This window comes from Ranitomeya variabilis, chromosome 4 (genome assembly GCF_051348905.1).
Source record: "Ranitomeya variabilis isolate aRanVar5 chromosome 4, aRanVar5.hap1, whole genome shotgun sequence".
In the NCBI taxonomy this organism is placed as follows: Eukaryota; Metazoa; Chordata; class Amphibia; order Anura; family Dendrobatidae; genus Ranitomeya; species Ranitomeya variabilis.
Genome location: NC_135235.1, coordinates 453577272 through 453603939, shown reverse-complemented (window position 1 = coordinate 453603939; position 26668 = coordinate 453577272). Strand labels below are relative to the sequence as shown.

At 42.8% G+C, this 26668-nt stretch overlaps 1 protein-coding gene across 11 annotated transcripts in view; it reads right to left on the bottom strand.

Annotated features, from left to right (window-relative positions):
* The window catches only part of EPB41L1 (erythrocyte membrane protein band 4.1 like 1), a 278168-nt gene that overhangs the window by 67942 nt on the left and 183558 nt on the right, over positions 1 to 26668 (bottom strand). The window lies entirely within an intron of this gene.

Here is a 26668-nt window from a genome sequence, read left to right as displayed (position 1 = left end):
CCTCCTTCTCGACCTGTCCTCTGCCTTCGACACAGTCGACCACTGCCTACTGCTAGATTCTTTCTTCCCTTGGCATCAAAGACCTTGCCCTGTCCTGGATTGCCCCATACCTTTCCGACCGCACGTTTAGCGTTTCCCACTCCCACACTACCTCCTCATCCTGCCCTCTCTCTGTTGGTGTCCCTCAAGGTTCTGTCGTTCTGTCCTGGGGCTCCTACTTTTTTCCATTTATTATCTTGGCCTAGGACAACTCAGAAAGTCCTATGGCTTCCAGTACCACCTGTATGCGGACAACACTCAGATCTACCTCTCTGGCCCAGATGTCACCTCCCTGCTGTCCAGAATCCTGGAGTGTCTATCAGCCATATCCTCCTTCACCTCTCGCTTCCTAAAACTCAATGTAGACAAAACCGACCTCATCATCTTTCTTCCATCTCGTGTATCTCCCCTACCCGATCTATCTGTTATGGTAAACGGCCTCACGCTCTCTCTTGCACCTGTAATTCGCTGCCTCAGTGTAACTCTCAACTCTGCCCTGTCCTTCAAACCGCACATCCAAACTCTTGCCACCTCCTGTCGCCTCCAGCTCAAAAATATTGACAGAATCTGTCCCTCCCTCAGCTCTCAATATACTAAAACTCTTGTGCATGCCTTTATCATCTCCCGCCTCGATTACTGCAACACCCTCCTCTGTAGCCTCCCCGCTAACTCTCTTGCACCACTCCAGTCTGTCCTCAACTCTGCTGCCCGGCTAATCCACCTCTCTCCTCGCTACTCCCCTGTTTCTCCCCTCTGCAAATCCCTCCTCTGGCTCCCAATTCCCCAACAAATCCAGTTCAAACTACTATCACTGATCTACAAAGCCATCCACAACCTGTCCCCTCCCTATAGCTCAGAACTAATCTCCCAATATCAACCCTCACATAATCTTTGATCCTCCCAAGACCTCCTACTCTCCTCCACACTTATTCGTTCCTCACACAACCGCCTCCAAGATTTCTCCCGAATATCCCCCATCCTCTGGAATTCCACGCCTCAACACGTCCAATTATCCACCACCCTCGGATCCTTCAGATAGAACCTGAAAAGCCATCTCTTCAGAAAAGCCCACAGCCTGCAATAACCATTCTGCCTCCTCACCACCACCAGACCTTCTGTCTCGTCCCCGTTATCCCATAGAATTTATGTTCACAAGGACAGGGTCCTCTGTTATGGACCTGGTGGTTAGGAGCACCCGGAATGACCTGATGAGTAAACTAGTAATCGGAACAAGCTCTGGGAAAGTGGGAACTCTGCTGACCGCAAACCCTACTCCTATCACACACACTAGAAATAGCCGTGGAGCGTACCTAACTCTCCCTAGACGCCTCTTCACAGCCTAAGAGCTAACTACCCCTAAAGATAGAAATAGAAGCCTAACCTTGCCTCAGAGAAATTCCCAAAAGGTAAAGGCAGCCCCCACATATATTGACTGTGAGTTAAGAGGAAAGTCACAAACACAGGAATGAAACAGGTATTAGCAAAGGAGGCCAGACTTCACTAAATAGTCAGAGGATAGAAAAGGAAACAATGCGGTCAGCACAAAAAACTACAAAAACCACGCAGTGTATGCAAAAAGACCCCCACACCGACTCACGGTGTGGAGGCGCAACTCTGCACTCCCAGAGCTTCCAGCTAGCAAGTAAATATCATGATAGCAAGCTGGACTAGAATTTAGCAGTACTAAGAAATATATTCAGGCAGCAGTAACAACAAATGAACTAGCAGGGACTTATCTTCTGCTGGAGTAGACAGGTCCTCAGAGAAGTCCAAGAGAGATCTGAACCAATACTGAAACATTGACAGCTGGCATGAAGTAACGATCTAAGTAGAGTTAAATAGGGAAGCCAGCATAACAATAAACGAGGGCAGCTGAGGAAGCAAACCTCAGAGACCAGCAGTTCCGCTCAAAGCCACCAGAGGGAGTCCAAGAGCAGAACTAACCAAAGTACCATTCATGACCACAGGAGGGAGTCCGAGAAATGGAATTCACAACAGTACCCCCCCCTTGAGGAGGGGTCACCGAACCCTCACCAGGGCCCCCAGGCCGATCAGGACGAGCCAAATGAAAGGCACAAACTAAATCGGCAGCATGGACATCGGAGGCAACAAACCAGGAATTATCCTCCTGACCATAGACCTTCCACTTAACCAGGTACTGGAGCTTCCGTCTCGAAATACGAGAATCCAAAATTCTTTCCACCACATACTCCAACTCCCCCTCAACCAACACTGGAGCAGGAGGATCAACGGAGGGAACCATAGGCGCCACATACCTCCGCAACAACGACCTATGGAACACATTATGGATGGCAAAGGAAGCTGGAAGGACCAAACGAAATGACACAGGGTTGAGAATTTCAGAAATCTTATAAGGACCAATGAAACGAGGCTTAAACTTAGGAGAAGAAACCTTCATAGGAACATAACGAGAAGATAACCAATCCAAATCCCCAACACGAAGTCAAGGACCAACACAACGACGGCGGTTAGCGAAACGTTGAGCCTTCTCCTGGGACAACGTCAGATTGTCCAACACGTGAGTCCAAATTTGCTGCAATCTGTCCACCACAGAATCCACACCAGGACAGTCAGAAGGCTCAACCTGCCCTGAAGAAAAACGAGGATGAAAACCAGAATTGCAAAAAAAAGGCGAAACCAAAGTGGCCGAACTAGCCCGATTATTAAGGGCGAACTCGGCCAATGGCAAAAAGGTCACCCAATCATCCTGATCAGCAGAAACAAAGCATCTCAGATAGGTTTCCAAAGTCTGGTTGGTTCGTTCGGTTTGGCCATTTGTCTGAGGATGGAAAGCCGAAGAAAAAGACAAATCAATACCCATCTTAGCACAAAAGGACCGCCAAAACCTAGAGACAAACTGGGACCCTCTGTCCGACACAATGTTCTCCGGAATGCCATGCAAACGAACCACATGCTGAAAAAACAATGGCACCAAATCAGAGGAGGAAGGTAATTTAGGCAAGGGTACCAAATAAACCATCTTAGAAAAGCGATCAAAAACCACCCAGATGACAGACATCCTTTGAGAGACAGGAAGATCTGAAATAAAATCCATGGAAATATGCGTCCAGGGCCTTTTCGGGACCGGCAAGGGCAAAAGCAACCCACTGGCACGAGAACAGCAGGGCTTGGCCCGAGCATAAGTCCCACAAGACTGCACAAAAGAACGCACATCCCGTGACAAGGAAGGCCACCAAAAGGACCTAGCCACCAAATCCCTGTTGCCAAAAATCCCAGGATGACCAGCCAACACCGAGCAATGAACCTCAGAAATAACTCTGCTAGTCCATCTATCAGGGACAAACAGTCTCTCCGCTGGACAACGGTCAGGTCTATCAGCCTGAAACTCCTGCAGCACCCGCCACAAATCAGGGGAGATGGCAGACAGAATTACCCACTCTTTGAGAATACCAGCTGGCTCAGGGACTCCCGGAGAATCAGGCACAAAACTCCTAGAAAGGGCATCAGCCTTCACATTCTTAGAACCTGGAAGGTATGAGACCACAAAATCGAAACGGGAAAAAAACAGTGACCATCTTGCCTGTCTAGGATTCAACCGCTTGGCAGACTCGAGATAAGTCAAATTCTTGTGATCCGTCAAGACCACCACGCGGTGCTTGGCTCCCTCAAGCCAATGTCGCCACTCCTCGAATGCCCACTTCATAGCCAGCAGCTCCCGATTGCCAACATCATAATTACGCTCGGCAGGCGAAAACTTTCTAGAAAAGAAGGCACATGGCTTCATCACAGAGCCATCAGAACTTCTTTGAGACAAAACAGCCCCTGCTCCAATCTCAGAAGCATCAACCTCAACTTGAAAAGGGAGCGAAACATCTGGCTGATGCAACACAGGGGCCGAAGAAAAACGACGTTTCAGCTCCTGAAAAGCCTCCACGGCCGCAGAGGACCAATTCACCACATCAGCACCCTTCCTTGTCAAATCAGTCAAAGGTTTAACCACACTAGAAAAATTAGCGATGAAGCGACGGTAAAAATTAGCAAAGCCCAGGAATTTCTGAAGACTCTTCACAGATGTAGGCTGAGTCCAATCATAAATGGCCTGAACTTTAACAGGATCCATCTCGATAGTAGAAGGGAAAAAAATGAAGCCCAAAAAGGAAACCTTCTGAACTCCGAAGAGACATTTAGACCCCTTCACAAACAAGGAATTAGCACGAAGGACCTGGAATACCATTCTGCCCTGTTTCACATGAGACTCCCAATCATCTGAAAAGACCAAAATATCATCCAAATATACAATCATGAATCTATCCAGATACTTTCGGAAAATGTCATGCATAAAGGACTGAAACACAGATGGAGCGTTAGAAAGCCCGAATGGCATCACCAGGTATTCAAAATGGCCCTCGGGCGTATTAAATGCCGTTTTCCATTCATCGCCCTGTTTAATACGCACAAGGTTATACGCCCCTCGAAGATCTATCTTGGTGAACCAACTAGCCCCCTAAATCCGAGCAAACAAATCAGACAGCAGAGGCAAAGGGTACTGAAATTTGACCGTGATTTTATTGAGAAGGCGGTAGTCTATACAGGGTCTCAGAGAACCATCCTTCTTGGCCACAAAAAAGAACCCTGCTCCCAACGGTGATGAAGACGGGCGAATATGCTCTTTCTCCAAGGATTCCTTTATATAACTCCGCATAGCGGCGTGTTCTGGCACGGATAAATTGAAAAGTCGGCCCTTAGGAAACTTACTACCAGGGATCAAATTTATAGCACAATCACAATCCCTATGAGGGGGTAGGATACTGGATTTGGGCTCATCAAATACATCCCGGTAATCCGACAGAAACTCAGGGACATCAGAAGGAGTGGATGAAGAAATTGACATCATCGGAACATCGCCATGTACCCCTTGACAACCCCAACTAGACACAGACATTGATTTCCAATCCAATACTGGATTATGAACCTGTAGCCATGGCAAACCCAACACGACCACATCATGCAAATTATGCAACACCAAAAAGCGAATATCTTCCTGATGTGCAGGAGCCATGCACATGGTCAACTGAGTCCAGTACTGAGGTTTATTCCTAGCCAAAGGCGTAGCATCAATTCCTCTTAATGGAATAGGATACTGCAAAGGCTCCAGGAAAAAACCACAACGCCTGGCAAACTCCAAGTCCATCAAATTCAGGGCAGCGCCCGAATCGACAAATGCCATAACCGAGTAGGACGACAGAGAGCAAATCAAAGTAACAGACAAAAGAAATTTAGGCTGTACAGTTGCAATGGTGACAGACCTAGCGAACCGCTTAGTGCGCTTAGGACAATCAGATATAGCATGAGTAGGGTCACCACAGTAAAAACACAGCCGATTCTGACGTCTGTGTTCTTGCCGTTCAGTTCTGGTCAAAGTCCTATCACATTGCATAAGCTCAGGCCTCTGCTCAGAGGACACCGCCAAATGGTGCACAAGCTTGCGCTCACGCAAACGCCGATCAATTTGAATGGCCAAGGACATTGATTCATTCAGACCAGCAGGCGTGGGGAAGCCCACCATAACATCCTTAAGGCCCTCAGAGAGACCCTTTCTAAAAATTGCTGCCAGGGCACACTCATTCCATTGAGTAAGCACAGACCACTTTCTAAACTTCTGACAATATACCTCCGCTTCATCCTGACCCTGACACAAAGCCAGCAAGGTTTTCTCTGCCTGATCCACTGAATTCGGTTCGTCATAAAGCAATCCAAGCACCAGAAAAAACGCATCTACATTAAGCAATGCAGGATCTCCTGGCGCAAGGGAGAATGCCCAGTCTTGAGGGTCGCCACGTAACAAAGAAATAATAATCTTTACTTGCTGAATGGGGTCACCAGAGGAGCGGGGTTTCAAAGCAAGAAACAGTCTACAATTATTTTTGAAATTCAGAAACTTAGATCTATCCCCAGAAAACAAATCAGGAATTGGAATTCTAGGCTCTAACATCGGATTCTGAACTACATAATCTTGAATGTTTTGGACCCTTGCAGCGAGTTGATCCACACAAGAGGACAGACCTTGAATATCCATATCTACACCTGAGTTCTGAATCACCCAGAGATTAAGGGGAAAAGAGAGACAAAACACACTGCAGAGAAAAAAAAATGGGTTCAGAACTTCTCTTATCCCTCTTTTGAGATGCATTAACACTTTGTTGGCCAGCTGTACTGTTATGGACCTGGTGGTTAGGAGCAAAGTAAGGAGGAAAGTCACAAACACAGGAATGAAACAGGTATTAGCAAAGGAGGCCAGACTTCACTAAATAGTCAGAGGATAGAAAAGGAAACTATGCGGTCAGCACAAAAAACTACAAAAACCACGCAGTGTATGCAAAAAGACCCCCACACCGACTCACGGTGTGGAGGCGCAACTCTGCACTCCCAGAGCTTCCAGCTAGCAAGGAAATATCATGATACCAAGCTGGACTAGAATTTAGCAGTACTAAGAAATATATTCAGGCAGCAGTAACAACAAATGAACTAGCAGGGACTTAGCTTCTGCTGGAGTAGACAGGTCCTCACAGAAGTCCAAGAGAGATCTGAACCAATACTGAAACATTGACAGCTGGCATGAAGTAACGATCTGAGTAGAGTTAAATAGGGAAGCCAGCATAACAATAAACGAGGGCAGCTGAGGAAGCAAACCTCAGAGACCAGCAGTTCCGCTCAAAGCCACCAGAGGGAGTCCAAGAGCAGAACTAACCAAAGTACCATTCATGACCACAGGAGGGAGTCCGAGAAATGGAATTCACAACAGTCCTCTCCCCTCTGTACCAGTCTGTCATTGTAAATTTGTTTACTGTAAATGATATCTATAACTCTGTATGTAACCCCTTTCTCATGTACAACACCATGAAATTAATGGTGCTATATAAATAAATAATAATAATCATGTTGATGGCTGCATGCAAATGTAATCTCAGGATGCACTATGGGTTATGTAATGCTGAAAAATCTTGGGTCCTGGCATTCATATGGAAGCTACTTTGACTCCCAACACCAACCTAAAATTAAGTATACTATTTCAGCAACAGGATAATGTGTCTGGACATGCTGAAAAAATTGTTAAAGGTTTGACATGGCCCCTAAATTCCCCAGATCTCAAATGTCTTGTGGAGTCCAAGCCTTGACTGGTCAGAGCTGTTTTGATGGCACATGGTGGAACCTACACAATGGGAGGCTCAAAGATTTAATATGGCTGCCGTATTCTTATGTTGTGACTGTGAGTAACAATGTTACCCTTGATTCGATTCTAAAGCAGAACCCTGGTGCCGCAGGGCAACTGTGCTAGCGACTAGACACCATGTATCTGTTGAAGAACTCTAGAGAGGGGCAAAAGCACACACAATAGGGCAGAACACCACTGAAGAGGTGGTTGCACTCATCTGGTGGTGTTGTGAGAAGGCACAACACCTGTTTAAACCTGAATATCTGCTGCTGCAGCCCCGTTGCTGGAGAAGGTATCTTCCATATGTGTATTTACCAGAATGGAGAGAATCACGTTAGGCGTTAGACAGGCTATGCTGTGGTAAATGAGGAGCTTTGGTGCTTCAGATAAGGTTTTTATTAGTACCAACACGTTTCGGTGCTGGATCGGCGCCTTTCTCAAGTTGATAACAACAAATGACCATGTCTCTGGTGACTCTTAGAACATCAAAAAATGACAACTAATCATTCAGCGTACACTTATACCACCAGGTCTATGAGCATGGCAATATATAACACAAACTGAATTTCACATACAAATGCCTTTTAGAAAAGGGTTAACCCACTGCATTTCATTCTGAACATACAGTACAAAGAGAATGTTATCCTCTTCTCCCATCGTGTCACTAACCAGTTTTGATCACTAATCTAAGTATTACAAACTTCATAAAGAATCTCATATTGCATTATTACAATGTTCACAGCACAGCAGATACCAGAGCCAACTGTCATAGCAACAGCCACAAAATATGCAAGAAAAATGCTTATATTCAAAACATTAACTTGTTAAATGCTATATTTAGCTCTTTAGATAATAGACCACAGAGATGTTTTCAAAGTACGGTACGTTAATTAATTTATAGGACATTTTAAAATCTATACATAATGAGGACAATATGTAAAAAGATTACTAAACAATTATCCCACTAACTACATAATTCACTTACAGGATATGTTATAAATGTATGATTGCAGGTAGCCTGACTGCTGGGACCCCCACTGATATCAAGAATGGGGAATCCGAAGTTATCTATGTCAATCCCATGGAAGTGAATTGAGCAGTAGTTGAGCATGCACATTTCCACCTTATTCACACAAGGTTCTTTGAAACTTCCATTCTTCATATCGGTAGTGGTCCCAGCATTTAGATCCCCTGAGATCATATATTTATCACCTATCTTGTAGGTTTGCAATAAATGTATTTGCAGAAACAACCCCTCTAAGTTGCTCATACACATTTATTAGCTGTTGGCAGCTATTTCTTTCGACTGTGCCATATATATGCATACTCAGATGGGCTTGCATGTGGATTAAATAGTGAGAGGCGAATATGCCACTTCAGGACACCTTTGACAGCAGCTTATCTCCATGGGAACAATGATTGGGCATGTTTAAACTTGACGAGTCTAATTCTTCTTTAACCCAAAAGAAAGAAGAGTTGCGATTGTCCCATACACGTGATATAGTTGTCAACTCCTAACAAAATCAGTGACTTTAACTACATTTCCTCGAATGTACAAGGTCAACTGCCATATTGTTAAGACATTAGTATTAATAAAGTGTGACCATAAGCATGCTCCAGGATCTGTTTTACATAATAGTATGCAGCATCAAACTTTCATATCTTGGGCCCAATTCAAGAAATTATTTTTAACAGAACATGTGTATGTCCTCTTTCCTTGTGAATAAAATCAATAAGAAAATCCCTGAAGAAGCTCACTTAGGTGAAACTTGAGTTGGCTAATGTTTTTATTGATGTGGTGTGCTCATTTTTATCCATTACTTTGTGAGTTTATTAAAACCACAGAAATATACCCCTGCCTGAGACATTATTGCCCTGGTGGTGTCTGTAAAATTAGGGAAAGGTTGTAACCAATCACCTACTGAAAATGTATGGCTCCTCTATGGAGATGTAAAATAATTTATGTGTCCCACTAACCTCACTGTACATAACCAGTTGTGGTGGGTGGAACTTCCTGCACAGTGCCTTAAATACACAGAGCGGGGATAACACGGGCTCAAAAGTACCAGCACCATTAGCAGTGAGAGTCGGCTGTAACATACAACTTGATCTCTAACACTGACATGATCAATAGCTCACTCTGTCAACCAGTCACGCTCTAATTACGTGATCACAAGGTTTCTACAGAGGCATAAAGCTGGCAGGCATAATACACTGCACTCCTTATACTCGGGGATGCTGTTTTATAAAAGAAAAATAATAGAGAAAATCATTCAAAAATACAGAACCATAAATAATGTACCACTTAAATGCAATGCTCAATAATATACCTTAAATGGGTTTTCCCACCCCTTCATGGCTGAAATATGCTATAAAAAATGAAAAAGTACATGCTCAACCTTGGATCCTCATCTGCTCCTCCTTCCTGTTGAGTCGTCTTTCTGCTTTCTTCTCCACCTACTCTGGCCAGGTCAGTGCCGATTGGTGTTGGTTATGTGTTTGACACAAGTGCAGCCACTGATTGGCTGCAGCGATCACGTGCCGCCCATGAGGAGCAGCAGGGGATTAATGGATGAGTGTATGCTATCTCTGCACACTCGGGCCACACGTTTACTGGTACCACAACATTTCACTCATTCTTTTATCAACAGCCTTCACTGTCTCAATATTGTCTCACTTTAATTAGACAGCTATATAAAATCAATTCTAGGAGAGGTAGTTTATGCCAACGATAAATATTTCCTCACTGTGTTAATTACATTTAAATGTGTGTGTTATTGGCTGACACTATAAATGTAATTGAGGCTTTTTTTTCTTGGAGGGCAATATAGAGAATTTAATGTATTCTGTATCGGCGTCAATTTTTGTGATGTGACTGATAGTCAGCAGTTTTAATAATAATTGTATGAAAGCCGATAGCATAAATTGGATTTTCTTTTTTTGCCACGTTGATTGATTATCATAGTAGTGATAAATATTTATTGGTAAGGAAAGCGTTAAAAGATAAATGCATAATCTTATCTGGAAGAATACAGGGCACTTGTTTTTATATTTTTTCTGGGTTTATACATGCAAATTACTTTCCTAAAATTGTATTCTACCTCGTGTCATTTGAGGGCTATATAGACTTGTGAAGCAAAACTGCAGTCGCTAGCTCCACTGTAGGTTCACTGGTGCGATGCCATCAATTACTATATAATCAGATTTCATTTTTCAGGGATTTTTGTACGAAGTTATTTTTGGAGATTTGGACACACATTTTTAATTGTTTTAATTGGAGTTTCCCTGGGATGACAGACTTAACAGCACCACTAAAAATAAGAACCCCCTGCACACAACTAATAACATTCACATTTTACCAGTGCTGAACCTGTACATTGGTAACTCTTGTCTCTTTCCAGGTGAGCCAAATACTATGGCAGGGAACGTCAATGTCTTTACTGTATTGGCATCAATCTATATCTATTATTGTAAAACCCCTCCCCCACATAAGACTGTGATCATGATTTATTAGGACAATTTACAAGGGTTGTCTCATCAGGGCAACCTCTTTCCACCTCTCCATATGCTCTATTAGGCCGTAGAGACATTATTGAAGGGTGTTCTCTGCTCAGGACCACCAATAAGCCACAGCTTATAGAAATGATAACTGTACATCCACAGATTATATTAATTGTAACAAGAATTTGTAAGGCTTAATTTCTTCTGAAATGTAAAACTACTGAATACTTCTCCAGTGATGCCCCCTGATCATCTGTGGTGGACTAGTCACTACATGTAGTACATGGGTGACCATTCATCTGAACAGCTGACATGTAATGCTACATTCCCCTTTGCAATGGTTGCTACAGGACAAGTTTCGCTAAAGGTACCGTCACACTCAGCAACTTTGCAAAGAGAACGACAACAATCCGTGACGTTGCAGCGTCCTGGATAGCGATCTCGTTGTGTTTGACACGCAGCAGCGTTCAGGATCCCGCTGTGCCATCGCTGGTCGGAGCTAGAAGTCCAGAACTTTATTTCGTTGCCAGGTCGGCGTGTATCATCGTGTTTGACATCAAAAGCAACGACGCTAACAATGGATGTAATGGAGCTAACAACCAGCGAGAACGAGAAGTGAGTCGCCGTTAAGTCACTGGATCGCTCCTGCATCGTTCTGGAGCTGCTGTGTTTGACGTCTCTACAGCGACCTAAACAGCGACGCTCCAGCGATCTAGTTTAGGTTGGCTCGTTGTCTATATCGCCGCAGCGTCGCTGAGTGTGACGGTACCTTAAACTAAGCTTCAACCAGTGATAAGAGCTGATCTTTACAGACGGGTTTGCCTTCGTGAGATAACTTGTTTGATAGCATTAAGTTATCTTCTAAACTCCTTTTACTATAATGAGAGGTGGTTTAATAGTTGTTATTATATTGAATATAGGTAATTACATTTTAAAACTCTACTCTACACTAAGATGAATGTACATTTCATTCCTACTAAACTACAAAATGACAAACACCAACCCTTTTACGCATATGTGCAGCATCTGCCAAGAAACGCCCATCCTGCATTATCTGATGATGATCACTGATACCACATACTTATGAGTTCACAATCACAATGACTTTTGTTCCACAAACACTTCAGCTTTCTTCTAGTCCAGGGTTGGAATGGAAACGTGATTCTAAATTATTCTGCACATGACCGCTGATCAACAAGATATTGGCAAAATTGATTTCCGGGCAAGAATTGATCTCTTTACTATTTACTATATATTTACTACTCATTTTCTAGGATGACAGGAACTGCCAGACCAAATTGAATGTGTCGATGCTCCCTTCAAATCCGCATATTAAACATAACACTAATGAATAATAACTAATAAATTATTTATTGCTAGGATTTGGAGACCAGCTTCTTAAACATTCAGTCCAGAGAGACTCATGGCATTTATCTTTCTAGCCGTTCTGCAATTTATTGTGTGACAATGTCATACAGGACACAAAACCTACTAGAAGCAAAATGAACATAAACCCTGCTGTAGCTAAATAAGTAAAAAGCAAAAGTGCATTTAAATAACACAGGGTTCTTAGTAACATAACACTGTTTTTTCAATCAAAAATAGCATAAAAGCCTTCCCACCATCGGCAAGGTGACCCTGATTGGGACAGTCCTACAATATCTAATATTAAAAACCTTACCATGTGTCAGAATTAACCTCAGTGTGTGAATAAAGGCAGACAAAGAACAGGGTCCTGAACTGTGGACACCAGTCTAGGGAAGCTTTTAAATGTAATTTCCAGCTCAAGGAAGTTTGGGACCCTGTCCTTTGTCTGCCCTTATTCACACACTGAGGCCAACTGTGACACATGGTAAGGTTTTTAATATTAGGGTAGGACCGTCCCAATCAGGGTCACCTTGCCAACGGTGGGACGGCTTTTAGGCTATTTTTGATTGAAAATGCACTGTTATGTTACTTAGAACCCTGTGTCATTTAAATGCACTTTTGCTTCTTACTTATTTAGTTACAGCAGGGTTTATGTTTATTTTGCTTCTTGTAGGTTTTGTATGCTTCATGGCCAATGTTAACATGCGTTTATGTGCTGCATGTATACCAACTTAAACCAAGCTAAATTTTTGTGTTTTTCAGGGTGCAGGATCAGTGGGTTTTGGTGAAGCCCAAACCAAATGTCTACAGTAATAGGGAGTCTAAAGGGCTCCCCAATTCCCATAGTGTAATTACAAATTTAGCAGAGCTATACTGTACAATCTTTTGTTGTTTGCTTTTGTCAGTCGCATAGATGTTGAAATCTTGGCGCAAGCAAAACCACTAATTCATTTAAAATCAGGGAGAACAGAAAGCTCGTGACCCCTATTCCAGTGACCAATGGAAACCCTATAATCAGACATCTTATAGATAATAATAATATATAATAATAATTTTTATTTATATAGCACCAACATATTCCGCAGCGCTTTACAACTTATAGAGGGGACTTGTACAGACAATAGACATTACAGCATAACAGAAATCACAGTTCAAAACAGATACCAGGAGGAATGAGGGCCCTGCTCGCAAGCTTACAAACTATAGGAAAAGGGGAGACACGAGAGGTGGATGGTAACAATTGCTTTAGTTATTTGGACCAGCCATAGTGTAAGGCTCGGGTGTTCATGTAAAGCTGCATGAACCAGTTAACTGCATAAGTATGTAGCAGTACAGACACAGAGGGCTATTAACTGCATAAAGTGTATGAGAACATGATGAGAGGAACCTGATTATGTTGGTTTTTTTTTTGAATGGGCCACACAGGGATGGTTAGGTTAATGCATTGAGGTGGTAGGCCAGTCTGAACATATGAGTTTTTAGGGCACGCTGAAAACTGTGGGGATTGGGGATTAATCGTATTAACCTGGGTAGTGCATTCCAAAGAATCGGCGCAGCACGTGTAAAGTCTTGGAGACGGGAGTGGGAGATTCTGATTATTGAGGATGCTAACCTGAGGTCATTTGCGGAGCGGAGGGCACGGGTAGGGTGGTAGACTGAGATCAGAGAGGAGATGTAGGGTGGTGCTGAGCCATGGAGTGCTTTGTGGATGAGGGTAGTAGTTTTTTACTGGATTCTGGAGTGGATGGGTAGCCAGTAGTGTTGAGCATTCCGATACTGCAAGTATCGGGTATCGGCCGATACTTGCTGTATCGGAATTTCCGATACCGAGATCCGATACTTTTGTGGTATCGGGTATCGGGTATCGCAACAACATTAATGTAATAATGTGTAAAAAAGAGAATTAAAATAAAAAATATCGCTATACTCACCTGTCCGACGCAGCCGGGACCTCAGCGAGGGAACCGGCAGCGTTGTTTGTTTAAATTTCGCGCTTTTACTTGGTTACGTGAAGTCCCGGCTTGTGATTGGTCAGGGCGGCCATGTTGCCGGGACGCGGACCAATCACAGCAAGCCGTGACGAAATTACGTCACGGCTTGCTGTGATTGGTCCGCGTCCCGGCAACATGGCCGCCATTAACCAATCACAAGCCGTGACGTCACGGGAGGCTGGACATGCGCGTATTTTGAAAAGCGCGCGTGTCCAGCCTCCAGTGACGTCCCGGCAACATGGCCGCCATTAACCAATCACAAGCCGGGATGTCACGGGAGGCTGGACATGCGCGTATTTTGAAAAGCGCGCGTGTCCAGCCTCCCGTGACGTCACGGCTTGTGATTGGTTAATGGCGGCCATGTTGCCGGGACGCGGACCAATCACAGCAAGCCGTGACGTAATTTCGTCACGGCTTGCTGTGATTGGTCCGCGTCCCGGCAACATGGCGCCGTGACCAATCATAAGCCGGGACGTCACTGGAGGCTGGACACGCGCGCTTTTCAAAATACGCGCATGTCCAGCCTCCCGTGACGTCACGGCTTGTGATTGGTTAATGGCGGCCATGTTGCCGGGACGCGGACCAATCACAGCAAGCCGTGACGTAATTTCGTCACGGCTTGCTGTGATTGGTCCGCGTCCCGGCAACATGGCCGCCCTGACCAATCACAAGCCGGGACCTCACGTAACCAAGTAAAAGCGCGAATTTTAAACAAACAACGCTGCCGGTTCCCTCGCTGAGGTCCCGGCTGCGTCGGACAGGTGAGTATAGCAATATTTTTTATTTTAATTCTTTATTTTACAGATTAATATGGTTCCCAGGGCCTGAAGGAGAGTTTCCTCTCCTTCAGACCCTGGGAACCATCAGGAATACCGTCCGATACCTGAGTCCCATTGACTTGTATTGGTATCGGGTATCGGTATCGGATTGGATCCGATACTTTGCCGGTATCGGCCGATACTTTCCGATACCGATACTTTCAAGTATCGGACGGTATCGCTCAACACTAGTAGCCAGTGTAATGACTGGCACAAGGTAGAGGCATCGGTGTAACGGTTGGTGAGGAATATGATTCTGGCAGCAGCATTCAGGACAGATTGGAGCGGGGAGAGTTTGGTAAGAGGGAGGCCGATTAGTAGAGAGTTACAATAGTCCAGACGAGAAAGAATAAGTGAAACAGTAAGAGTTTTTGCAGAGTCGAAAGTAAGAAAAGGGCGAATTCTAGAAATGTTTTTGAGATGCAGATAAGAAGAGCGAGCCAGTGATCGGATGTGGGGGGTGAATGAAAGCTCGGAACAAGGATGACCCCAAGGCAGCGGGCATGTTGCTTTGGAGTAATGGTGGAACCGCACACGGAGATGGCAATGTCAGGCAAAGGTAGGTTAGTAGAGGGAGAGAACACGAGGAGTTCAGTTTTTGACAGGTTCAGTTTCAGATAGAGGGAGGACATGATGTTAGAGACCGGTAAGACAATCACTGGTGTTTTCTAAAAAGGTCGGCGTGATAACAGGAGAAGAGGTGTATAATTGGGTGTCGTCAGCATAGAGATGGTACTGGAAACCAAATCTACTGATTGTTTGTCCAATAGGGGCAGTATACAAAGAGAAGAGGAGGGGGCCTAGGACTGATCCTTGAGGAACCCCAACAGTAAGTGGAAGGTGAGAGGAGGAGGAACCAGCAAAACATATAGATAGTTAATAAATGTTCTTTGTGGGGAAAAAAAAAAACTTAAGTGTTTTTCTATTTTCAAAAATTGACAGCTACCCAGAGTGTAGGTAACGTGAGCCTAATCAGTTAGGGTCATAATCACGATGAGGGCAGGTGCAGATAAATATTTTCTCTCTATCCAAAAAAAATCAGATTATACTAATCAGGCTCTGATCAGAGTGGGATTAGATTTTCCCCTTTCTGTCAGTTCGTGAAAATCGGACTGCACTAGGATGTCATCCAAGTGTGATCTGATTTTTTTCACAGACCCATAGACATGAATGGGGCGAGTGCCAATGCATTCTCAGAGGCAAATTGTGCATGCTGCGATTTTATTCCTCAGACCACTCACTTCAAAGGAAAAATCAGACATGGGCACAGCCCTATAGAATAACATGGGTATGAGTGCTATCCGTTAAACCCACTGATAGCACTCGTCCCATTAAAAAGATAATCTGCACCTGCCTTTACAGAGATGAATGAAACGACTGTATGCATGTGTGAACATGACTCCATTCACTGTCATTGGGACTGACAAGGATAACTGAGCACTGAAATTGGCTAGAAATTCAATGGTGCTGCAGTGCACTTGCCTGACAATGGCTCCATGACTCTGGGGTCTCGAAAGTCCGTTCTGATGATCAGTGAAAGTCCCAGGAGTCGGACCCCTACCAATCTGACACATTACTCATTCTGCTTTATTCATGGAAATACCCTTCTAAAGAGGAAGTCTGTTTCATGGAAACCATTTTTCAAATATACTGTTGGGTTATTCTTGGTAAGTACAGGGCTCCCTTTCAGAATCCTCAACTACTAGCCATAGCGGAGACTAGCTAGACATTCTCTTACTCTGAAGGACCTGTCATGTCCCTGCTTTACAGCAACAGCCCAGTGATTTCAATGGGTAATATTTCTATCTGCTTTGGTAGCATTGCATGGGAACTGAAAAACTTTTGCCAGGTTCCCCCAAAGATTTCAGCTAACTGCTAGAGGAAAGCTGAATGCCAACCTACATGGCTGTCTTTGCAAGTTCATACTGGTTGCCGAAAACACAATGTAATTGCTTGTGTCATCTTTATATTACTGCATATGAGCAATCATGTTGGATTTTGTTTTCCAAAATTATGGTTACAGTAGCAGAAAGCACTTTAACCAGTGTATGACATTAGGTCCATAAAACTGGTGGTTGATGTAACCATTGGCTACATAACAATTGTTCTAAACACAGGTATTTCCATAAATGTGGCAAGAATCGTAAAAGCAAATACAGAAAGTCAGCTGAAGAACAAGACAGAGACATAGATCTCCTTGTGATAAATCTAATGCATGAAATAACATCTTAGACATTCATCATACATAATGATAGTAGTGGCGATAATAAAAGAGTAAAGTTAAGGACGCTTTCATGATTTTCTTAGCGCATGACCGATCAAAGCACATTCACTTTTATATCAATGAATATACCTTATTGTTAGGAAAATGCCAAACATAAGATTGCCGCAAAAGGATTTTCTAATACCATGGTCCAGGTTTTCAGATTTAAAGGTATGATTTAATAATTGAGTAACAGATTGTGAATTGTCCTTATTATTGCTTCTCCATAAAAATGTCATGATGCGGATACCTCATACCCACAGATATCCATACAACTTCAACTGATGTTGAACAACAGCTATTGCACCTGACTGCCCCATATATATCCATACTTGTGTTGGCCGAGTGTGCCCATGTTTTCAGTGGTGAGTTGGAAATAAACAACTAGTGGATTATTTCCCCTGAGAACAAAAGGATCAGACATTGAAATATTGAGCTATTGCGCATGCGCTGAAGGTTGTATTTACAGAAAAATATCTTATCTATGGTATATATCTTAATATTAGACCAAAACTCACCGTCACCATATACCCATAAAACGATACTTTGTTAAATAATTATTTAACCCCTTCAAGACGCGTCCCTTTCTCGTTTTTGCGTTTTCGTTTTTCGCTTCCCTCCCTCCCAGAGCCATAACTTTTTTACTTTTCCGTCAATATGGTCATGTGAGGGCTTATTTTTTGCGGGACGAGTTGTACTTTTGAACAACACCATTGGTTTTACCATGTCTTGTACTAGAAAATGGGAAAAAAATTCCAAGTGCGGTGAAATTGCAAAAAAAGTGCAATCCCACACTTGTTTTTTGATTGGCTTTTTTGCTAGCTTCACTAACTGCTAAAACTGACATGTCATTATGATTCTCCAGGTCATTACGAGTTCATAGACACCTAACATGACTAGGTTATTTTTTATCTAAGTAGTGAAAAAAAATTCAAAACGTTGCTAAAAAAAAAAAGCTCCATTTTCCGATACTCGTAGCGTCTCCATATTTCGTGATCTGGGGTCGGGTGAGGGCTTATTTTTTGCGTGCCGAGCTGACGTTTTTAATGATACCACAATTGTGCAGATCGCCCGTTATTGCATTTTAATGCAATGTCACGGCGACCAAAAAAACTTAATTCTGGCGTTTCAAAATTTTTTTCTCGCTACGCCGTTTAGAGATCAGGTTAATGCTTTTTTTATTGATAGATCGAGCGATTCTGAACACGGCGATACCAAATGTGATTGGCCCACCGCCTCAACGCATTAACCTAACTATCCCTGTGTGGCCCATTAAAAAAAAACGAAAAAAAAAAAAACGTAATCAGGTTCCTCGCATCATGTTCTCATACACTTCATGCAGTTAATAGCCTCTGTGTCTGTACTGCTACATACTTAGGCAGTTAACTGGTTCATGCAGCTTTACATGAACACCTGAGCCTTACACTATGGCTGGTCCAAATAATTAAAGCAATTGTTACCATCCACCTCTCGTGTCTCCCCTTTTCCTCATAGTTTGTAAGCTTGCGAGCAGGGCCCTCACTCCTATTGGTATCTATTTTGAACTGTGATTTCTGTTATGCTGTAATGTCTATTGTCTGTACAAATCCCCTCTATAATTTGTAAAGCGCTGCGGAATATGTTGGCGCTATATAAATAAAATTATTATTATTATTATTTATTATGTGTAGGTTTGATTTTTTTTTATTGTTTTATTTTGGATGGGACGAAAGGGGGGGTGATTCAAACTTTTATATATTTTTTATTTTTTTCATATTTTTAAAAACATTTTTTTTTTTACTTGTGCCATGCTTCAATAGCCTCCATGGGAGGCTAGAAACTGGCATAGCCTGGTCGGCTCTGCTACATAGCAGCGATCATCAGATCGCTGCTATGTAGCTGAAATGCAGGCTTGCTATGAGCGCCGACCACAGGGGGGCGCTCACAGCAGGCCTGCATCAGTAACCATAGAGGTCTCAAGGACCTCTATGGTTACCATACTGATGCATCGCCGACCCCCGATCATGTGATGCGCTCATATCCGGCCGCGCGGCCGGAAGCGCCGGTTAAATGCCGCTGTCAGCGTTTGACAGCGGCATTTAACAGGTTAATAGTGGCTGGGGAATTGCAATTTCACCCGCCGCTATTGCACGCACATGTCAGCTGTACAAAACAGCTGACATGTCGTGACTTTGATGTGGGCTCACCGCCGGAGCCCACATCAAAGCAGGGGACCCGTACTAGTACAGGGCATGTCGGTAAGGGGTTAAAAGTATCACAAGTCAAAATAGTCTAAAAACCAATTATACACATCACATCAATCGTGCCTCGATAGCTGCCAGGTAAGCACATAGCCAAAAAAACAGAAGAAAAGGACATAGGAGAGACAATTGTGAGTAACCTAATCCCACTATAAAGGTCTCTGATGATGCCCTAAATATGGAACCTACCTGTCAGCAGATGTTGGCACCCTAAACTCATATCACAGGTATCCCAATAGATAATTCCATTAAATACTAAAACTAGTCACAGCTTCTGAAATATCCAGGCAGCAGACATTACACAGCTGACATCAACTCCAAAACCATTACCCCAGTTGCCACCGCACTAGGGCAATTGGGAAGAGCCGAGGCTAAGCACCAGAATTGCCCCATTTCTGGAGCGGATGAGGACTGGTGTTATTAGTCTGGGAAGGGGCCAATATCCATGGCTCATTCCCAGCCTACTAATATCAGCCCACAGCTGGCAGCTGTCTGCTTAGTCTTTGCTGGTTATTAGAAATAGAGGAGACCCCATGTCATTTTTATTTGTGAGTGTCCCTCATTTTAATAACCTGTAAAGGCTAGACAGACAGCTGTGAGCTGTTGTAAATGGAAAATACATGGATATTGACCGCTTCCCAGAATAATAACACCAGTTCATAGCTGTCTGCTTTCCCTTAGATGGTTATTAAAAATAACTAGGACCCCAAACCATTTTTTAAAATTTAAATTATTTGTTTAACCCCTTACTGACATCGGATGGTATAGTACGTCCGATGTCAGCTCCCCTGCTTTGATGCAGGGCTCCGCGGTGAGCCCGCATCAAAGCCGGGACATGTCAGCTGTTTTGAACAGCTGACATGTGCCCGCAATAGCAGCGGGTGAAATCGTGATTCACCCGCCGCTATTAACTAGTTAAATGCCACTGTCAAATGCAGACAGCGGCATTTAACTACAGCATCCGGCCGGGCGGCTGGAAATGACGTCATCGCCGACCCCCGTCACATGATCGGAGGTCGGCGATGCTTCTGAATGGTAACCATAGAGGTCCTTGAGACCTCTATGGTTACTGATCTCCGGCAGCTGTGAGCGCCACCCTGTGGTCGGCGCTCACAGCACACCTGCATTTCTGCTACATAGCAGCGAACAGCAGATCGCTGATATGTAGCAGAGCCGATCGTGCTGTGCCTGCTTCTAGCCTCCCATGGAGGCTATTGAAGCATGGCAATAGTAAAAAAAAAAGTTTAAAAAAATGTGAAAAAAATAAAAAAAATATAAAAGTTTAAATCACCCCCCTATTGCCCCAATCAAAATAAATCAATAAAGAAAAATCAAATCTACACATATTTGGTATCGCCACGTTCAGAATCGCCCGATCTATCAATAAAAAAAAGCATTAACCTGATCGCTAAACGGCGTAATGAGAAAAAAATCCCACGGTCATGAAGGGGTTAATAGGTTTCATAATTCTAAACACCCTTTAGTGCCACATCTATCTCTGTATGGGTGATTGCTTTGTTAGTTTGTAAACTAGCTTTAACTGTGCTAACTGAAACTTAATTGTCACTCAATAGTATTTGACACCCTGACTGCTCAGTAACCTGGTGACAGCCTATGACAGCTTCCAAGTTCTTCCATGTTCAGTTAGTAGATGAGTGTTCTTTTAACTTTAATCTTGTCAACTATGCTTCTAACTGTATCTCTAGGAACATTCAAAACCTTTGCTGTATTTTTGCATTCTTTTCCTTTTTTTGTACAAGGGATTATCTTAGTGGCATTTTGTGTTAAATGTGGAGAAAACACTTCTCAAAGCAGTTGTTTATTAGTTCATTAGTTTATTGCAAACAGCAGAACATTTGTAAATTTTGCTAATAAACCTAATTTGCAATGGGGACTGAATCATTTTGATTGCAACTACATATACTTCTGCCAGTTATAAGAATTGTTGGCAGTGACGAACATCATGAACCAATGTTTGAAGATGCTTCTATTGAACCACAAACAATAAAGCCTCTATTTAAAAAAAATAAAACACATTGGTGATGACACCAGAGTTGTTGAGGCGCAGATATCACAACCATTCATCTACAGGCCAATATGGACATCACATTCCAAACTCCTAGAACCGTCTATAAAGATCTTCTGCAGTACGCTACATAGCCTCGAGCTGACCTTTTACAATGCAGTCACTGACAGATGGAGGTTTTAATGGTTAATATGTCTTCCTGCATTACAGTGTCACCTAACTGGCTCTGCCAGGTAAAATGATGAGACTGTTGTTATTCTTTCAGGGACACAACTGTGATTTTAACACTCACTGATCTAAGGTATCAGCTCCCCCCCCAAAAAAACTAAAATATACAAATATTACATTATCAAATAAATAAAAAATGATCATCATAGTTATTGGGCACACCGGCTATTGTTTACATTGAATAACGAGCCTGTCACATATACAAGTATAAAAAAGACTGACCACCAGCACCTGCAAAAAGAACAAGACAAATGTGAACAAGCGCAAGCTGAGACGACCAAGTCAATATAGCTTAGAAAAAACTGCTGTACTCTGAAATGTTACAATATGTAGACATTGAATATATGAAATTGGAACTGAATTACTGCTATAGAAAATTCATTAAAAATGAAGGACCCCGTATTTAGCGCACAAGTTGGCCAATTCGTGAGAGCCTAACAGCCAGCGACAAGGCATACCCCATTTTTGGGACCCTAAACCTAATATGATGCCTATCCCAGGCTATAAGCCTACAATTTTATGGGCAGGCACGGCTTGTCGCTGGCTGTTCTGCTCTGACGAATTGACCAATTTGTGCACCAAGTACCTTCATTTTTAATATATTTTCTATAGCAGTAATGCAGTTCCATTTTCATACATTCAATGTTTACATATAGCGTTACAAAGTGCAGCTGTTTTTCTTAGGTTTCATAAGTACTAAGGTAGTGCTCTATTTTTGAGGATCCTCAGGGGCAGGGAAGCTCAGACATAGAGCCTAAGGCAGCTAAATAGCATTTACATTTCCTGCAGTATTCATTCTCTATAGATCACTGGCTGCAAGAGTGATTTGGATTATTAGTAATTGAACATAATGTAATTTTCTAATTCATTAGCCCCAGACCTTCAAACCATGTGTGATTTATTGTAATAAATTTTATTGTGTTCTCAATCAATATTCTGGAAGGTCTGCTTGGAACAAAGCAGTGTAAGCCAAGGGACTCTGCTGTGTTGTTCACTGTTTCACATACCTCATCATTTTTATAATTGCATGTCACCAACTAAATGCTATTTACATTTTATTACATGCAATGGTAGAATAATAGATACACTGTGAAAGAGGAGGATGTGGCATTAGGGTTAGGGTTAAAGTCTATGGGGCTGTTCGCGTGTCCATGTTTTTTTATGGAACGTGTCCGCGAAAACTCACAAGACATGTTTTTTGGTGCTGTTTTAAAGCTGTTTTTGATGTGTTCTTTTTCAACGTGGTTTTTGATGTATTTTTAATTATAATATGGGGTGGAGAAACAGGGTGAGCTTTTTTTTTATTGAGTTTCTGCTGCAAAAAACTTTGCCAAAAAACAAAACAAAAAGAAACGTGTTTTGCTGCAATTTACTCATAGAAAACACACTAAAGAATGACGACTTTTTTTTTTAATCACAATAAAAATGGACTTGACAAACAAAATGTAAAAATGTGACCATTATAGGTGCATTTTCTCATTCATAGTTACATAGTTACATAGTTATTAAGGTTGAAGGAAGACTTTAAGTCCATCTAGTTCAACCCATAGCCTAACATGCCCTAACATGTTGATCCAGGGGAAGGCAAAGAAACCCCATGTGGTAAGAGTAAGCTCCACCATGGGGAAAAAAATTCCTTCCCGACCCCACATACGGCAATCAGACTAGTTCCCTGGATCAACGCCTTATCAAGGAATCTAATATATATACCCTGTAACATTATACTTTTCCAGAAAGGTATTCATGTGAATGAAAATCTTGTTGCCAGCAGATGCTAAATGTTTTTATGTGGATTTTAATACAGAATCCACACCTAAAAGCAAGTAAAAAAGAAAAGACTCTGGGCCGGATGCATCAAAGCTTTCATGCCAGAATTCTATCATAAAAGCTTTGAAAAGTCACAAAATTGAGATGCAACTAGGACTTGCGTTTAAATTTTGCGACCTTAGGCATCTTCATTAGTGATGATTAGTGATGGACGAACCCAAACAGGAAAGTTTGGGGTCCGTACGGAACACGTACTATTCGGGCACAGACGCAGAACACAGGCTTCTCCAGGAAGTCTGTGTTACTGTTCGGGATCGGCAGCTCAAACATCGGGTGTTTCCCACGCTGTCATCTGCATGACAGTGAGAAAACACCAGTGGTTCTGATCATTACCGCCGGTCAGAGAGCTGCAGTTCATCTGACAGCTAGCAGCTGTGACCGCAGTTCACCATTAGAAATTTCTCATGGTGAACTCACTAATCTCAGAGTTGCACAGTGAGACTTTTTCTCACGATGCTAGCGGTGATCTCACTCAGTTCACCGCAGTTCATTGGCCCGGCTCACAGCAAAGTGAGCTAGGACCATAGCCTCAGTGACCTGTGGCAACATTGATGACGTCATCGTTAGTCACTGACACTGATGTCACCTGAAAATACAAAGGTGACATCAACTCTACAAATATGAACCCCACTTGCCACCGCCACAGGGCAAGTGGGAAGAGCCAAGCAAAGCGCCAGAATTGGCACATATAATAGATGCATCTTTTCTGGGGCGGCTGAAGGCTGCTATTTTTAGGCTGGGGGGGTCAATATCTGTGGACCCTTACCAGCCTGAGAATACTAGCCCCAATCTGTCTGCTTTAGCTTGGCTGGTTGTCAAAAATGGTCTTTTTTTATTAAATAAAACAAAAATGGCATGGGGACCCCTCTGTTCTTTATAACCAGCCATGATAAAGCTGACAGTTGATGGTTGCAGCCAGCAGCTGTCAGATTTGCCATGCTGGTTATTAAAAATAGAAAGACCCCACGTCTTTTTTTTAATTATTAATAGTGCAGGTGCCAACTGATGAATACTCCCATCAGCGCGCGTGTTCTCGCTGTTATTAGCGGCAGCAGGCACAGGCTGATGGGAGTAGTACTCTCTCATCAGCTGACGCTTTTGTGACTGGAGGTAAAGTTTTTACTGCCGGTCACAGCTGATGGCTCATGTCCTTTGACAGCGTGGGAACTGCAGCTCTCTGACCGATAATAATCTTATCGCCGATCAGAGCTAGAGTTTGTTGCGCTGTCATGCAGATGACAGTGCGGTAAACAATAGATCTTTGGGCCCAACATTCATCTGAATGGGGTCCGAGATCAGGTACTGTTCTGGTACCCGAACCAAACTCTTTTTAACCCCTTAGTGACCACACCAATTTTTTCAAATTCTGGCCAATGTCACTTTATGTAGTGATAACTCTGGAATGCTTTAACAAACCCCAGTGATTTTGAGATTGTTTTTTCATGGCACACTAAAATTTATGATAATGGTAAATTTAGGTTGATATGTTTTGTGTTTATAAAAATATCAGAAATTTAACAAAAATGTAAAAAAATAGCAATTTTCAAACTTTGAATGATTATCCCTTTTATCCAGATAGTCATACCACAGAAAAACATTAATAAATAATATTTACCACCTGTTTGCCTTACATCAGCACCATTTTTAAACCGTTATTTTATTTTGTTAGTCTTTTAGAAGGTTTAAAAATGTAGCAGTAATTTTTCATTTTTTCAAGGAAATGTACAAAATTTATTTTTTTGAGGAACCTATCCAGGTTTGAAGTGACTTTGGGAGTCCTATATATTGAAAAACCCCAAAAGTGATAACATTTTTAAAAAAGCACCCCGCAACATATTGAAAACTGCTGTCAGGTAATTTATTAACACTTCAGGTGATTTTCAGGAATTAATGCAAGTGGCATAGCAGGAATGAAAAAAATGTTTTTTTATTACCTAAATGTCGCTAACTTCTGAAACGGCCACTATAGCTGGGAGACTCTAAGGCTGGTTTCACACTTGCGTTGGTCAGAGCTGCGGAGGGCTGCGTAGTTCCTCCATTAAGCCCCGCCCATTGCCGCACCGCCTCCATTCTGCTCCGCCTAAGTCGGCATGCGTCCTGCGTACCTATCTTTAACATTGGCTGCGCAGGCCATGCGAATGTATGCGGATGCCTCCGCATGCGTCATTTTCACACACCGAACTGCGTCAAACACAACATGTTGTATTTTGTTGCGGTCGGCGCAGCATCAAAACGACGCATGCGGAGGCATCCGCATACATTCGCATGGCCTGCGTACCCAAAGTTAAAGATAGGTACGCAGGACGCATGCTGACATAGGCGGAGCTGAAGGAAGAGGTGTGGCAGTGGGCGGGGCTTAACAGAGGAACTACACAGCCCTCCGCAGCTCTGCCCAACACAAGTGTGAAACCAGGCTAAGGCATCTATTTCACCATGAATTGCCATAGCAAACATTATGACCACACAACCATGATCTCAGGGTGTCGATTAGATTAAAGCGGAAGCCCCCACTATCTATTAACCATTTATTTGAGGCAGTCGCTTTTGACAGCAGCAACTAAGGGGTTAAAAAGATATGGACGATGCCAATACTGATCGTGGCTGATGCACCAAGTTGTCAGCTATAGTGAACAGCCGACAGTTGTTGGATTGTCACCTGAATGGGGATGCTAGTCTCTTATATCTCTGGTCAGTAAAAAGATGTATTGGCAGTCATTAAGAGGTTAAATGTTCTGCCAAAACCCTGTTTATTAGGCAATACCTGCAAGTGTTGTGGCATATTTTTCAAGCACGCCGAAGTCACTCAGCACCCGAGCATGCTCGGATAACACCTTACGCACCTTATGCTTATGCTCTAAAAGTGGTGCAGATTGCTCATCTATCACGCAATTAAGGTCCCCCGTGTGTTTCGCATTTTTCCTGTCTCGCTTCCTCAGGGGGTCATTCCTCACTATTTTCAAAATCTTATCTTGCTGTCAGTGAGTGCAAACCTTCTTGTTAACATTCGGAGGCTGAAAACTTGTTCTAGCCAAGTTTCAGTTGTGTGCGCTGATATATTTCATCAGTTAAACTTTTGGACATAAACAATAATGTTTCTATTCAGTGACCACAAGTAGAATATTGAGATCTTTGCAAAATTGATGTAAAATTGAAACCCAAAGTGATTCATATC